At 38.6% G+C, this 15,479-nt stretch overlaps 1 long non-coding RNA gene across 1 annotated transcript in view; it reads right to left on the bottom strand.

The window, feature by feature from the left end:
* Positions 1–5,330: 5,330 nt before the first annotated feature.
* LOC145723246 (uncharacterized) overlaps positions 5,331–15,479 on the bottom strand; it is a 17,915-nt gene continuing 7,766 nt past the window's right edge. Inside the window, exon 3 of the long non-coding RNA XR_014148168.1 lies at positions 5,331–5,485. This is a non-coding gene — a long non-coding RNA (uncharacterized LOC145723246). The remainder of the gene's footprint in view (positions 5,486–15,479) is intronic.

The raw sequence follows: 15,479 nt of genomic DNA, 5'->3' as shown, positions 1-15,479 counted from the left end.
CCATGGCGAGTGCTGTGAATTGTGTAAGACTGTTGAATCACAGACCTGTACCTCTGAACAAATAATACATTATATGTTAAAAAAAAAAAAAAGATAGTAGGAAGGGAAAAATGAAGGGGGTGGGGAATCGGAGGGGGAGACGAACCATGAGAGACTATGGACTCTGAGAAACAAACTGAGGATTTTAGAGGGGGGGAGGGTGGGGGGATGGGTTAGCCTGGTGATGGGTATTAAGGAGGGCACATACTGCATGGAGCACTGGGTGTTATACCCAAACAATGAATCATGGAACACTATATCAAAAACTAATGATGTACTGTATGGTGACTAACATAACATAATAAAATAAAATTTAAAAAAATAATATACCTTTCCATATCTGAACATACAGAATACCTGATGTTTATTATTATTAAATTAGCTTTTTCCCCCAGAGTGTTCTGCTTGCGCCTGCTGTTTCTTTCTTTTTCAAAAAATATTTTATTTTTTAAAAGTAATATCTATACTCAACATGGGGTTCGAACTTACAACCCTAAGATCAAAAGTTGCATGCTTTACTGACTGAGCCAGCCAGGCACCCCTTATTAAACTAGTTTTTAAAATGAAATGATAAGTGTACTAGGCAAACAGTAGTGAAAGGAATGAATTTCTTTCTTTTTGAAGATTTTATTTATTTATTTGAAAGAAAGGGGGAGAGTGAGTATGAGAGAGAGAGAGAGAGCAACAGTGAGAGGAGAGGCAGAGGGAGAGGGAGAAGCGACTCCCCACTGAGCAGGGAGCCAGATGCGGGACTTGATCCCAGGACCCTGAGATCATGACCTGACCCGAAGACACTTAACCGACTGAGCCATCCAGGTGCTCTTAAGCCTCAATTTCTTTATCTGTAGAGTGGGCTTAATCGTGGTACCTCTCTCGTGGAGCTGTATATGCTAGAAGAGAAATACAGTTAATGGGTTTAGTGTTTTAATATAGCCCCTGGGGCAGAACAAGATATGTGTATAGTTCAAACCTGAAGCAGCCACATTCCTACTGCTAGATCAGAGGTATAGGGACCTCCTTATATTTGCTTGTAGGATAGCCCCTAATTGATAGTGCTGAATTATTATTATTTTTTAAGATTTTATTTATTTGACAGAGAGAGACACAGCAAGAGAGGGAAAACAAGTAGGGGGAGTGGGAGAGGGAGAAGCAGGCTTCCCGATGAGCAGGGAGCACGACGTGGGGCTTGATCCCAGGACTCCAGGATCATGACCTGAGCCAAAGGCAGACGCTTAACGACTGAGCCACCCAGGTGCCCCTGATAGCACTGAATTCTTTTATTCTGGAAAGTGAGAATAGGTAGGTCCAGGGATCTCTTGCTCTCCACTCCCCTTTCTCCTATCACAAATTGACCATAGTAAAAAAGTTTGAAGGTCACTGCTCTTGGTTGATTGAACCTTGGATGCTAAGGTCTTGCCTGGGGAAAGGAGGCAGGGTGGGTATGTGGAATTCAGCATATAAATCACTGAGTTTGGAGTTTAAACTTCTTACCCCAAATCTGCCACCACCTTTCTGTGTGACTTTGGACAGATGGCTTCTCCTTACCAGAGCATTTCCTTCTTCCTTCCTTCCTTCCTTCCTTCCTTCCTTCCTTCCTTCCTTCCTTCCTTCCTTCCTTCCTTCCTTCCTTCTTCTCTTCCTTCCCTCCTTCCTTTTAAAGATTTTCCTTCTTTCTTTCTTTTTTATTTATTTATTTGAGAACGAGAGAGAGAGCGCGCAAGAGAACATGTGAGCAGGGGGAGGGGCAGAGAATCTAAAGCAGACTCCTGGCAGGGCCCCACTTGGGGCATGGCACACCACATGTGGCACAGGGCTCCATCTCATAACCCCGAGATCACGACCCGAGCCAAAACCAAGAGTCGGACACTCAACCAACTGAGCCACCCAGGTGCCCCTCACCAGAGGATTTCTAAATCCCAGACAGCTTTAGGATTCTAGGATCCCAGGATTAAACAGATATGGCTACAGGGAACTGATGTCCTTAGAAAGCTGCTGGCTAGTCTGGTTTTGGTGCTTGGTCTGCTTGGGAAAGCAGAGTGCTGTTTGTTTGCTTGTTTGTTTGTTTGTTTGTTTGTTTATTTATTGCAGAGTGCTGTTTAAGCATTGCAGGTTCTGGAATCAGAAAAGCAGATTCAAATTTTGACTCAGCCACTTCTTAACTGGGCATATTACTTAACCTATCTGAGCCTCAATTTCCTTATTATGTAAACATGGGGTTAATAATAGTACCTATCTTAAAAATAATACTTATGCTTTTTGATCTTTTATTCTGCAAATATTTCTTGAGTGCTCACTGTGAGCCAGACGCTGTGCTAGGCACTAGAATACAATTAGGAGAAATAACAGATGGAACTTACAGTCTAGCGGGGCGCCTGGGTGGCTCAGTTGGTTAAGCGACTGCCTTCGGCTCAGGTCATGATCCTGGAGTCCCAGGATCGAGTCCCGCATCGGGCTGCCTCCTCGGCAGGGAGTCTGCTTCTCCCTCTGACCCTCCCCCCTCTCATGCTCTCTCTCTCATTCTCTCTCTCAAATAAATAAATAAAATCTTTAAAAAAAAAAAGGAACTTACAGTCTAGCATGGAACACAGACAATGACACAATAACTATACTGAGAAATATAAAATCACAGCTTGACAGTGTGGCTAAGATTTGCAAAATGGTGTTGTAAGAACCTATAACAGAGGGATCTATTGTGATAATGAATTTCAGGTAAGGTTTTCCTGGGAAAGTGATGTTTGCATTGAGCACTTAAGAGTGAAGATAGAGGGGGCGCCTGGGTGGCTCAGTTGGTTAAGCGACTGCCTTCGGCTCAGGTCATGATCCTGGAGTCCCTGGATCGAGTCCCGCATCGGGCTCCCTGCTCGGCAGGGAGCCTGCTTCTCCCTCTGACCCTCCCCCTTCTCATGTGCTCTCTCTCTCATTCTCTCTCTCTCAAATAAATAAATAAAATCTTTAAAAAAAAAAAGAGTGAAGATAGATAACTAGATAAGAGGGGAAACAGGGTGTGCAAATGTCCTGTAGTGGCAGATAATAAGGAAGAACGCCAGTGAGGCTGGAAGGAAGAGAATAAAAGGGAAGCAGGGACAAAGTGAGGGTGGAAAGATAAGTGTCTCACAAAGTTTTGTATTTATCCTAAAATTAGTGGGAGGCCATAGAGTGCTACTATTATCATGTTTGCTTTTAGAAGAGATCTCTAGCTGAGAATAGATTTGGGGGAGGGTGGTAAAATGAGTTTGGGCCCAGCAGCTATGAGGCCACTACTGTGATTTGGTGAAGTAAGATGGTAGCTTAAAATGGGTGGGAATAGAGGGAGTTAGAAGTGAACTGATTAGAGAGCTATTTAGGAGAGAAAATAAATAGGATTTGGTAATAGATTAGATGGGGTGGAGTGGGGGCTAGTGAGGGAGAGGACTTAGTCATGAATGATGCCCAGGTTTCTGGTTTGAGCAATTGGACAGCTAATGGTGCCATTCTCCAGGAGAATGAAGCAGGTGCAGGGGAAAGAGCCTGAGTGACTTTGGGCTTGTTGGCTTGTGGTGCCCTTGAGGCATCAAACTGAGTTGTCCTAAAGGTAGCTGGATATGTGGGTATGAATTGGAAATAAAAATTGGGGGAAATTAGCAGAGACTACAATTGAAGCCATGCATGTGAACGAGATGTCCCAGGAATCAAGTATAGTATTAGGAGAGCAGAGGGCCTGGGTCTCAGATCCAAGGAAACCCAACATTTAATTGTTGGTTAAAAAGAATGAACCTGGATGGAACTAGAGGGTATTATGCTAAGCGAAATAAGTCAATCAGAGAAAGAATAGTCCAGTATCATATGATCTCACTGATATGAGGAATTTGAGAAACAAGACAGAGGATCATAGGGGAAGGGAGGGAAAAATGAAACAAGATGAAACCAGAGAGGAAGACAAGCCATAAGAGACTCTTAATATCAGGAAACAAACTGAGGGTTGCTGGAGTGGAGGGGGTGGGAGGGATTGGGTGGCTGGGTGATGGACATTGGGGAGGGTATGTACTGGTATGTACTATGGTGAGCACTGTGAATTGTGTAAGACTGATGAATCACAGACCTGTACTCCTGAAACAAATAATACATTATAAGTTAATAAAAAAAAATAAAAAGAATGAACCTGAAAAGGTAACAAGGGGGCAGGGGAAGTGAAACAAAGCCTAGAAATTGTGGGTCATAGAAGTGAAGGGAAGAATGAATCATGAAAAAAGAGTGCTCAGCTATGTGGAAAGACAAAGAAAGGTTAAGTAAAATGAGGACTGAAAGATGCTCATTTCATTTAACAACACAGAAATCACTGGTGACCTTAGCCAGAGGTGTAGATATGGAGTGATGAGGTGAAAACCAAGGTTGAAAAGAGAGTGGGAAGTGAGGAAATGATCATAGTGAATATACAAAAGTGTTTCACAACTGTGGAGGGGAATAGAGAGATTGGGTAGTAAGTAACCTGATTCTTGGAAGTTGTAAATTATACGATGGGTATAAAATGCTTAGGGCAGTGCTTCACCCAGAGTAAATTGGGACTGAGGGTGTTTGCCTTGGAGAAAAATACGTGACTTCTTTGAAAGACCCAGGTATTTGACTTTAATGCTTCCACATGACATTAGTGAAGCTTACATTCTAGAACTACAAACTGGACTCAATTTTCTTGAAAGGGAGACCTGGAGGACAGCTGTAAAGGGAAGAGATTAAAGTTACTTTCTTTAGGAGTCACATGGTCCCAGGGTCAGGGGCAGGCAGAATCAGTAACTGTGGTTAGGGGTGAGGGGTGGGGAGGGATGATTTCCCCACAAAGGTCCAAACCTTCAGCATATCTCAGTCAAAATCCATGAAGCTTTCGTCAGCTACTTCAATTCACTGACTTCTCTGAACTCCTATAGCACTTAGGGCCCTATATAATTTATCAATTCCTTATTGACACTCTAATAAATCAGATAAAATAGAATTTATTAGAAGGAATTTATTTTATAAATTCAATTTTTACTTATTTTAAGATCAGTAAATGAGAAAAATGAGGCTGTTCTAATAATGGAAAGGGAAGGATGGAAGGAAGGAAGGAAAGAAAGAAAGAGAAAGAAAGAAAGAGAAAGAAAAAGAAAGGAGGGAGGGAAGAAGGGAGGGGGGAAGGGGAGAGAGGGAGGGAGGAAGGAAGGAAATCAGGAGTTCTATTGGCCTCAGAAACCAACTTGTCTCTTTAATTTGTTTTGATTATAAAAGAACTCCCAAATCCTAATTCATTCAGTAGTTGCAAATAACAACAGTTTTACCTTGCAATATCAGGATATTCTTTAATTAATTGAAGCGGAAAGAAGGGGTGTCTGGGTGGCTCAGTTGGTTGGGCATCTGACTCTTGATCTCAGCTCAGGTCTTGATCTTAGGGTAGTGAATTTGGGCCCTTGTTGGGCTCCACACTGGGCATGGAGCCAGTCTTTAAAGAGAAAAAAAAAAAAAAGAGGAAAGAAGAATATTTATTCTAGGGTCTGCACAAAAATGAGCTAGTCCAGAGAACAAGTTGGCTTCCAGTGTGTGTGTGTGTGTGTGTGTGTGTATGTGCAAATACATATACTGACTTAAACTATTTTATGAATACTGTACCATCTCCTTTAATATATTTCTTTATTTATTCCTTAAAACAATCTTATAAAGTATTTATTATTATTATCCCCATTTAATGTACAAGAAAATTAAGGCACAGAGAGATTTCATTTCTGGAAACATGAAAAGTCTAGATACACTAAAAAACCCTTTTACTGAAAACAACTAAAATTTTTGGGGAAAATAATTTTAAGGAATTAATGATCTGGCAAGAAAGTAAGGAATCTACAGAATAAAAGAAGGAATTCAAATAATTAAGCAGACTACTGAAGCTGGCTATCACCCTGAGGATGTCTTCTTATCTTAGTAAACTTAAATTTGAGATTTTACAGACTTCCAGGGCTCAGGAGACAAAGCCTAAGTGCTCCAAGCTTCTTGTATGGTTTGAGAAGAGGGTAAAAATATTAATTTAATTTAAATTTCAATCATTTTAGCATTTAGAATTTTTCTAAGATATCATTAAAAGAATGATACAGAACATATCTTCCAAACTAGTACCAGAAACAAATGGGGTGGAAAAAAAATTCAAATAATGGAAAAGAAGTCAAGAAAATGGGGGGCAGATAGAAAGCATAAGACGAATGGAGTGTACAAAACAATGCAGAAATTAATCCAAATATTGTTTATTGCAATTACAATAAATATAAATGGATTAAATGCTACAGTAAAGGATTCTCAAACTAGATTAAAAAAAACCCTTACATGCTATTTATTTATTTACTTATTTATAAAGATTTTATTTTTAAGTAATACTACACCGAAAACAGGACTCAAACTCACAATCCTGAGATCAAGAGTCACATGCTCCACTGACTGAGCCAGCCTGGCACCCTGCAGCTATATGCTATTTAAGAGACACACCCAAAACATAAAAATACAAAAACAAATGGAAAATAATATGCTAGACAAGCACTAACTAAAAGACTGTTGTAGCTATATAGATAACAGTCAAAACAAAATTTAAGGCAAAAAGAAAAAAACCCAGCATGAGCATAGATAAAGGGAGTCACTGCATAATGGTTAAAAGTTTAATTCATTAGTCAAACATTAACAGCAAAAATTCCAAACTTATATGTTCCTAATAACATAGCCTCAAAAAAACTCAAAAAAAGTTACAAGGAAAAACTAGACAAATACACTATTATAGTTCGAGGTCTTAACACTTACAAAAATTGCTAAATTAAGCAGATGAAAAGGTCAGGAGAGTATAGGAAATTTGAAAAACAAAAGTAACAAGCTTGGTTTAATGGTAAAATATAGAAGATTGCACCCAAAAGTAGAGAATACAACCATAATAAAAATATATTGTGGGGTGCCTGCATGGCTCAGTCTATTAAGCATCTGCCTTCGGCTCAGGTCACGATCCCAGGATCCTGGGATCGAGTCCCATGTCGAGCTCCTTGCTCAGCAGGGAGCCTGCTTCTCCCTTTGCCTGTGGCTCCCCCTGCTTATGCTTTCTCTCTGACAAATAAATAAATGAAATCTTAATATATATGTAGTGTGATTTATAACATATGCATAAGTAAAATGTATGACACTAATAATATAAAGGCCAAGAGTTGGGAAATACAAGTATACTGTTCTAAGGTTCTTATACTCTATGTGAAGTGGTATAATATCACTTGGAAATAGATTGCTGTAAGTTAAAAATGTAAACTATAAACCCTAAAGCAGACACTAAAGTAGCAAAGCAGAGTCACACCTAATAAGCCAACAGAGACAAAAAAGAATGATAAAAATAGGGGCACCTGGGTGGCTCAGTCGTTAAGTGTCTGCCTTTGGCTCAGGTCATGATCCCAGGGTCCTGGGATCGAGCCCTGCATCGGGCTCCCTGCTCAGCAGGAAGCCTGCTTCTCCCTCTCCCACTCCCCCTGCTTGTGTTCCCTCTCTTGCTGTGTCTCTCTCTGTCAAATAAATAAATAAAATCTTTAAAAAAAAAAAGAATCATAAAAATATTCAATTAATCCAAAACAAGAGAGGAATAAGGAAAAAGAAAACACAGAAGAGATGGAGCAAATAGAAATAAACACTAAGATAGTAGTTTAAGCCCAATTATGTTAATAATCATATTAAATGTAAATGATCTAAACACTCCAATTAAAAGGCAGAGACTGTTATATTGGCTTAAATAAAAAACAAGACTCAACTAAATGATGCTTAAAGAAACACACTTAACAGACAAATGCACACATGAATTAAAAGCAAAAGGATGGGGGCACCTGGGTGGCTCAGTCAGTTAAGTGGCTGCCTTTGGCTCAGGTCATGATCTCAGGGTCATGGGATCAAGCCCTGAGTTGGGCTCCTTACTCAGCAGGGAGCCTACTTCTCCCTCTCCCTCTGCCTGCTGCTCCCCTACTGTGCTCTCTCTCTCTCTCGCTATCTCTTTGTCAAATAAACAAAATCTTTAAAAAAATAAAGCAAAAGAATGGAAAAAGATATACTGTGCTACCATTAGTCAAGAGAAAGCTGGAGTGACTATATTAAATAGAGTTCAGAGCAAAGAATATTAACAGAGATGAAGGTTATTTCATAATAATAAAGGGATTAATTCATCAGGAGGACATAAAAATCCTAGATATTTATATACCTAAGAATAGAGCTTCAAAACACATGAAGCAAAAACTGATAGAATTGCAAGGAGAAATAGACAAACCCATAATCATAGTTGGAAATTTTAATAACCTTTTCTATATCCATTCTCTCTTTTTTTTTAAGATTTATTTATTTATTTGAGAGAGAGAGAGAGAAACAGAGAGAGTGGTAGGAGGGGCAGAGAGACAGGCAAAGAATCTCAAGCAGACTCCTTGCTAAGTGTGGAGCCTGATGTGGGGCTTGATCTCACGACCCTGAAATCATGACCTGAGCTGAAAGGAAGAGTCAGATGCTAACTGACTGAGCCACCCAGGCACCCCATATCCATTCTTTTTAAGTGCATACAGACCATTTACTATGAAAGACCAAATTCTGGGCCATAAAATGACTTTGATAAATGTAAAAGGATTCAAAACATATAAAGTATGTTTTCTGGCCATAATAGAAGTATCATTATGAAGTACAATATTGGAAATGAACAACAGAAATATCTCTGGAAAGTCACCAAATATTTGAAAACTAAACAACACACTTCTAAATAATCCATGGGTCAACAACAATACACTTCTAAATAATCCAAGATTAAAAATTATTTTGAATTGAATAAAAATGATAACACAACATGTCAAAACTTGTGGAATGCTGCTAAAGCAATACTTAGAAAAAAATTTATACCACTAAACACCTATGTTAGAAATGAACAAAGGTCTCAAAATGATGACCTCAGCTTCCCGTTAGAAAAATAAGACAAATTAAATCCAAAATAAGCAGAAGAAGGGAAATAATAAAGATTAGAGCAAAAATCATCGAAATAGAAAACAGAAAAACAAAAACAGAAAATCAATGAAACCAAACGTTGGTTTTTTTGAGAACATCAATAAAATTGATAAACCTCTGGCTAGACTGGGAAAAAAAGAGGGAAGACACAAAGTACTAACATTAGAAATGTAAAAGGTAACATCACTACAAATTCTACAGATATCAAAAGAATAGCAAGAGCTATTATGAATAAATGTTATGACATTAAATTTGACAACTTATATGAAATGTTGTGTCCTTAAAAGACACAACTACCAAAGCTAACATGAGAAAAAAAAATATGACATGAATATCCTTATATCTATTAGAGGAACTGAATTTGTAGTTAAAAATCTTCCCACAAAGAAAACTGCAGGCCCAGAAGGCTTCACTGGTGAATTTTATCAAACATTTAATGAAGAAAAAAGATTTTTTCTACACAGACTATTCCAGAACATGGAAGAGAAGGAAACACTTATCTATTCATTTTATAAGGCCAGCATTACCCTGATAACAAAATCAGACAAAGACATTATAAGAAAAGAAAACCAAAGACCAATATCCCACATGGAAATAGATGAAACGTTCTAAACAAAAGTTTAGCAAGTCAAATCGAATGGTACATAAACAGGATGATATATGATGACCAAGTAGAGTTGATCCGAGGAATGCAAAGTTGACTTAACTTTCAAGAATCAATCAGTACAATTCATCACATTAATCATATTAATAAACTAATAAAGGAAACCCATAAGATTTTCTTAATAGACGCAGAAAAAACACTGAACAAAATCTAATACCCATTCCTAAGGAAAACTCTCAACAAACTAGGAATAGAAGGGAACTCCCTCAATCTGAAAAAAAAAAAAAGCACCTATGAAAAACCTATAGAAACATCACACTGAATAGTAAAAAGACTGTTTCCCCAAAGATCAGGAATAAGAAAAATTTCTGCTGGTATCACCCCTATTCAACATTGTATTAAGGTTCTAGTCAGTGCAATAAGGCAAGAAAAAGAAATAAAAAGATGTTTATATTGGAAAAGAAGACATAAAAATGTCTTTATTTACAGGCAACATGACTGAAGAAAATCTGATAGAAGCTACAAAAAGGTACATTCAAGTCATCTTAGCAAGATACAGATACAAGATCAGTATACAAAGATCAATTGTATTTCTATATACCACTAATGAATAATCAGAAACTGAAAAAAAAAAGCACTTTAAAATAACATCATAAATATGAAGTTCTGATGGGTAAATCTGACAGAAGATGTGAAAGACCTGTACACTGTAAAACACAGGATGTTACTGAGGGAAATTAAAGAAGACCTAAATAAGTGGAAAGTTATGCTTTCTTCGTGGGTCAGAGGACTCATTGTTTAGATGTTAATTCTCCCCCAAATAGGTCTATAGGTTTACTGGGATTCTTTTTTTTTTTTTTTTAAGATTTTATTTTTATTTATTTGACAGAGAGAGAGAGAGAGCACAAGCAGGGGGAGAGGCAGAGGGAGAAGCAAGCTCCTCGCTGAGCAGGGATCCGGACTCGGGGCTTGATCCCAGGACCCTGGGATCATGACCTGAGCCAAACGCAGTTGCTTAACGAACTGAGCCACCCAGGCACCCCGGTTGACTGGGATTCTAAGGAAAATCCAGCCTGCTCTTCTGGTAAAAACTGGCAAGCTGATTCTAAAATTCATATGGAAATACAAAAGGCCTAGGATAGCCAAAACAACTTTGAAAAAGAAGAACAAAGTTGGAGAGCTAACACTATCTGATTTCAACACTTACAATGCTACAGTAATCAAGATAGTGTAGTACTGACATCAAGAAAAACAGATCAATAGGATACAGAGTTCAAAAATATATCCGGGGCACCTGGATGGCTCAGATGGTTGAGCGTCTGCCTTCGCCTCAGGTCATGATCCCAGGGCCCTGGGATGGAGTCCCGCATCGGGCTCCCTGCTGGGCGGGGAGCCTGCTTCTCCCTCTGCCTCTGCCTCTCTCTCTCTCTCTCTGACTCTCATGAATAAATAAATAAAACATTTAAAAATATATCTATCCATACATATATGGAGAGCTGATTTTTAACAAAAATGTAAAAGCAATTAAGTGGAGAAATAGCCTTTTTAAAACAAATAGTGTTGGGACAACTGGATATCTATATATAAATAAAATTTATATATATATCAGTATATTACGAACAAATTAATGCAAAGTGATCACAGGCCTAACACATAAAACCTAAAACTATAAAACTTCTAGATGAAAAAGGAAAAAACTTTGTGATATTGTGCTAGACAAACATTTCTCAAACACAACACCAAAACATGATCTATAGAACAAAATGTGATAAATTTACTTCATCAGAATGAAAATTTATTTATTTATTTATAAAGATTTTATTTATTTATTTGACAGAGAGAGACACAGGGAGAGAGAGAGCACAAGTAGGGGGAGTGGGAGAGGGAGAGGCAGGCTCCCCACTGAGCAGGGAGCCTGACTCAGGGCTCGATCCCAGGACCCTGGGATCATGACCTGAGCTGAAGGCAGACGCTTAACGACTGAGCCACCCAGCCGCCTCCAGATTGAAAATTTAAAAGGCACTTTGCAAAGAATGAAAATATAAGTCACAGACTGGGAGAAAATATTTTCAAATCCTATATCTAAGAAAGTATGATACATGGAATATGAAGAACTGTACTCAATAATAAGAACAAAGAACTCAAAAAATGGGCAAAATATTTTAATAGATATTTTATCAAAGAAGATATAGAGATGGTAAGTAAGTACATAAAAAGATACTCAACATCATTAGACATTAGGGAAACACAAATTAATACCACAGTGAGTTACTACTATACTCCCATTAGAATGGCTAAGAATGACTATAGTAAATGACGATGTGGGTGAACTGGAGCTTCATACACTGTTGGTAGTTTATAAAATGGCACACCACTTTGGAAAATACTTTGTCAGTTTCTCAAAAGTTAAATATACACCTATCATATAATACTAGCTATTTCACTCCTAGGTATTTTACCCATGAGAAAAGAAAGCATAAGTCCACACAAAGACTTGTACATTAATGTTCAAATCAGCTTTATTTGTAATAGCCCCCAACCAGAAACAACCCCAAATCTATCAACTGATGAATGGATGAATAAAATGTGGCATATCCATACCATGGAATATCATACCAGCAATAATATGTGGAATGAAGTATTGATACACATAACATGGATGAATTTCAAAATAATTATGCTAAATGGAAGAGCCAGCCCCACCCCCTGCAAAAAGTGTATACCGTATTACTCCTTTTATATAAAACTCTAGAGAATGCAAGCTAATCTATTGTGACGGAAAACAGATCAGCTGTTGCCTGAGCGGGGAGAGAAGGAAAGGGCAGGGAACAGAAAGGAAGGTTTACAAAGGGATAGGAAGAAACTTTTAGGAGTGGTGAGTATGTCCACTATTTTGAGTATGGTGATAGTTTCAAGGGTATACATCAAATATATTTATAACATATATAAAATCAAATTGTATACTTTAAATATACACAGTTTATTGTATGTCAATTAAATCTCGATAAAGCTGTTTTAAAAAGAAGTTAGAGGGGCGCCTGGGTGGCTCAGTCCATTAAAAGTGGACTCTTGACTTTGGCTCAAGTCATGATCTCAGAGTTGTGAGATCCAGCCCTGTGTGGGCTCACGTTGGGTGTGGTGCCTGCTCAAGATTCTCTCTCTCCCGTGCCCCTCCTCTCTCTCTCTCTCAAAAAAAAAAAAAAAAGAACAATTGAATAAAAACACAATAAAGAAGGAAATAGCAAACAAGTTAATGAAATAAAATAAGTAACTTATCCAAGGTCACACAGTTAGAAAGTGGCAGAACTGGTTCAAATTCAGATTTGTCTGACTCCAAAACCTGTGTTCTAAACATAAGTTAAACATTATCATTGTTTTCCACATTTCAATCACGAGGTACCACTTACTGCTGCTTACTTAATATTTTTCTTTTAACTGACTCACTTTTTTTTGGTTACATGAATGTTCCTAGAAGTCTTATTCGTAACAGCCAGAAAAAAAAAAAAAAAAAAAAAAGGAACCCTCCCCCAAAACCCAAATGCTCATCAATTAATGATTGAGTAAACTGTGGCACATCCATCCAATCAGTAATAAAACAGAATGAACTACTGATATACACAACCTCATGGATGAATCTTAATATGTATAAAATGTGTAATATGTGTAAAAGGCTATATACTGTATGATTCCGTTATGATAATGTGGAAAAAGCAAAACTATAGTGACAAAAAGCAGAGCAGTGGTTGCCAGGGGCTGGCGGGGGAGAGGGGGGTGTTGGGGAGGGGGGAGGAGTCGTGTCCAAAAGAGCACAGGAGAACTTTGTGGGGTGATGGAGATGTTCTATGACTTGATTGTGGTGGTGGTTACAGGACTGAACATATTTGTCAAAATCTATCAAATTGCGTACCTAAAAAGGGTGGATTTTCCTGAACACAGATCTCGCAGTCCTGAGACTAACACCTTGAAAATGCAGACTCTTCTTCCTCCCACAAACCCCCTCCGGCAGAATCAGTCGCCAAGCCCTTCCTGGGGCTGTTTCCGGTTTCCAGTGCACCTGCGCACTACACACGTCCCATCCCCCACCTCTGCGCTTTTCGCGGTCACTCTTCTCTCTGTTCATCCCGGCTGAATAGCTCTTATGTGTATCTTTTAGGCTTCCAGCTAACTCTCACTTCCCAAAGGGGCCTTTTCCCCCCTCTCCAATTAAAATTTGGTGTCCTGTTTTACTTGCTCTTCCTTATCGGTAGAAAGTAAGCTCCATGAGGACAGGGGCAATGTTTTATTCATCTCTGCATAATTAGCACTTAGTTTGTTTCATTAATCAATAAACATGGGGAGGATGTCCACATCTTCCTCTATAGTTCTGTATTGCACGAATTTGTTTTTTCACAAGCATGTGCCACTTTTTTCATTTTTGTGTATTTTTAAACTATTTGCTAAGAATTGAAATGATTTTTTTTTGTTTTTTTAGATTTTATTTATTTGAGAGAGAGAGTGCAAGAGAGCACAAGCAGGGAGAGTGGCAGAGGGAAGAGGAGAAGCAGACACTCCCGCTGAGCACCAAGCCCAATATGGGGCTCAACCCCAGGACCCTGAGATCATGACCCGAGCCAAAGGCAAATGCCCAACCAACTGAGCCAAGAATTTCAATTCTTAGGTGCCCCAAGAATTGAAATGATTTGAAGGTACATAGAGTACAAGGTAAAAGTTATATACACACAGATTTTTAAAAGTAAAAATAAGGCTCTGCCTTTCCCTGTTGATACATAGAAATCTCACTCATTCTTTTTAATAGTTATGTAATATTCTACAGCATAGTTATACCATTTTATGTTATTTTCTTTTAGTTAACATACAGGGCAATACTAGTTTAAGGTGTACAATATAATGATTTAACACTTCCATACATCACCTGGTGCTCATCACAACAAGTGCACTCCTTAATCCCCATCACCTATTTCACCCATCCCCCCCCCCCACCTCCCCTCTCGTAACCATCAGTTTGGTCTCTGTAGTTCAGAGTCTGTTTCTTGGTTTACCGCCCCCCTTTTCCCTTTTGCTCATTTGTTTTGTTTCTTAAATTCCACATATGAATGAAATCTTATGGTATTTGTCTTTCTCTGACTGACTTATTTCGCTTGGCATACTATCTAGCTCCATCTATGTTGTTGCAATTGGCAAGATTTCATTCCTTTTTATGGCTGAGTAATATTCCTGTGTGTGTGTGTGTGTGTGTGTGTGTGTGTGTGTGTATCACATCTTCTTTATCCATTCATCTGTCAATGGACACTTGGGCTGTTTCCATAATTTGGCTATTGTTGATAATGCTGCTAAAACATCGGGTGCATGTATCCCTCTGAATTAATATTTTTGTATTCTTTGGATAAATACCTAGTAGTGCAATTGCTGGATAGCAGGGTAGTTCTATTTTTAACTTTTTGAGGAAACTCCACACTGTTTTCCAGAGTGGCTGCACCAGTTTGCATCTCACCAACACTGCAAGAGGGTTCCCCTTTCGCCACATCCTCACCAACACCTGTTGTTTCTTGTGTTGTTGATTTTAGTCATTCTGACAGGTGTGAGGTGATACCTCATTGTAGTTTTTTTCTCATTGTAGTTTTATAAATCAATTCACTTTTTTTTTATTCTTATGTTAATCCCCATACATTACATCATTAGTTCTAGATGAAGTGTTCCATGATTCATTGTTTGTGCATAACACCCAGTGCTCCATGCAGAACGTGCCCTCCTCAATACCCACCACCAGGCCAACCCATCCTCCCACCCCCCTCCCCTCTAGAACCCCCAGCCTGTTTTTCAGAGTTCATCGTCTCTCATGGTTCGTCCACCCCTC

This window comes from Leptonychotes weddellii, chromosome 9, assembly GCF_054177405.1.
Source record: "Leptonychotes weddellii isolate Sample4059 chromosome 9, ASM5417740v2, whole genome shotgun sequence".
Classification (NCBI taxonomy): Eukaryota; Metazoa; Chordata; class Mammalia; order Carnivora; family Phocidae; genus Leptonychotes; species Leptonychotes weddellii.
The sequence above is the reverse complement of the archived record's forward strand: the minus strand, read 5'-3'. Positions and strand labels throughout refer to the sequence as shown.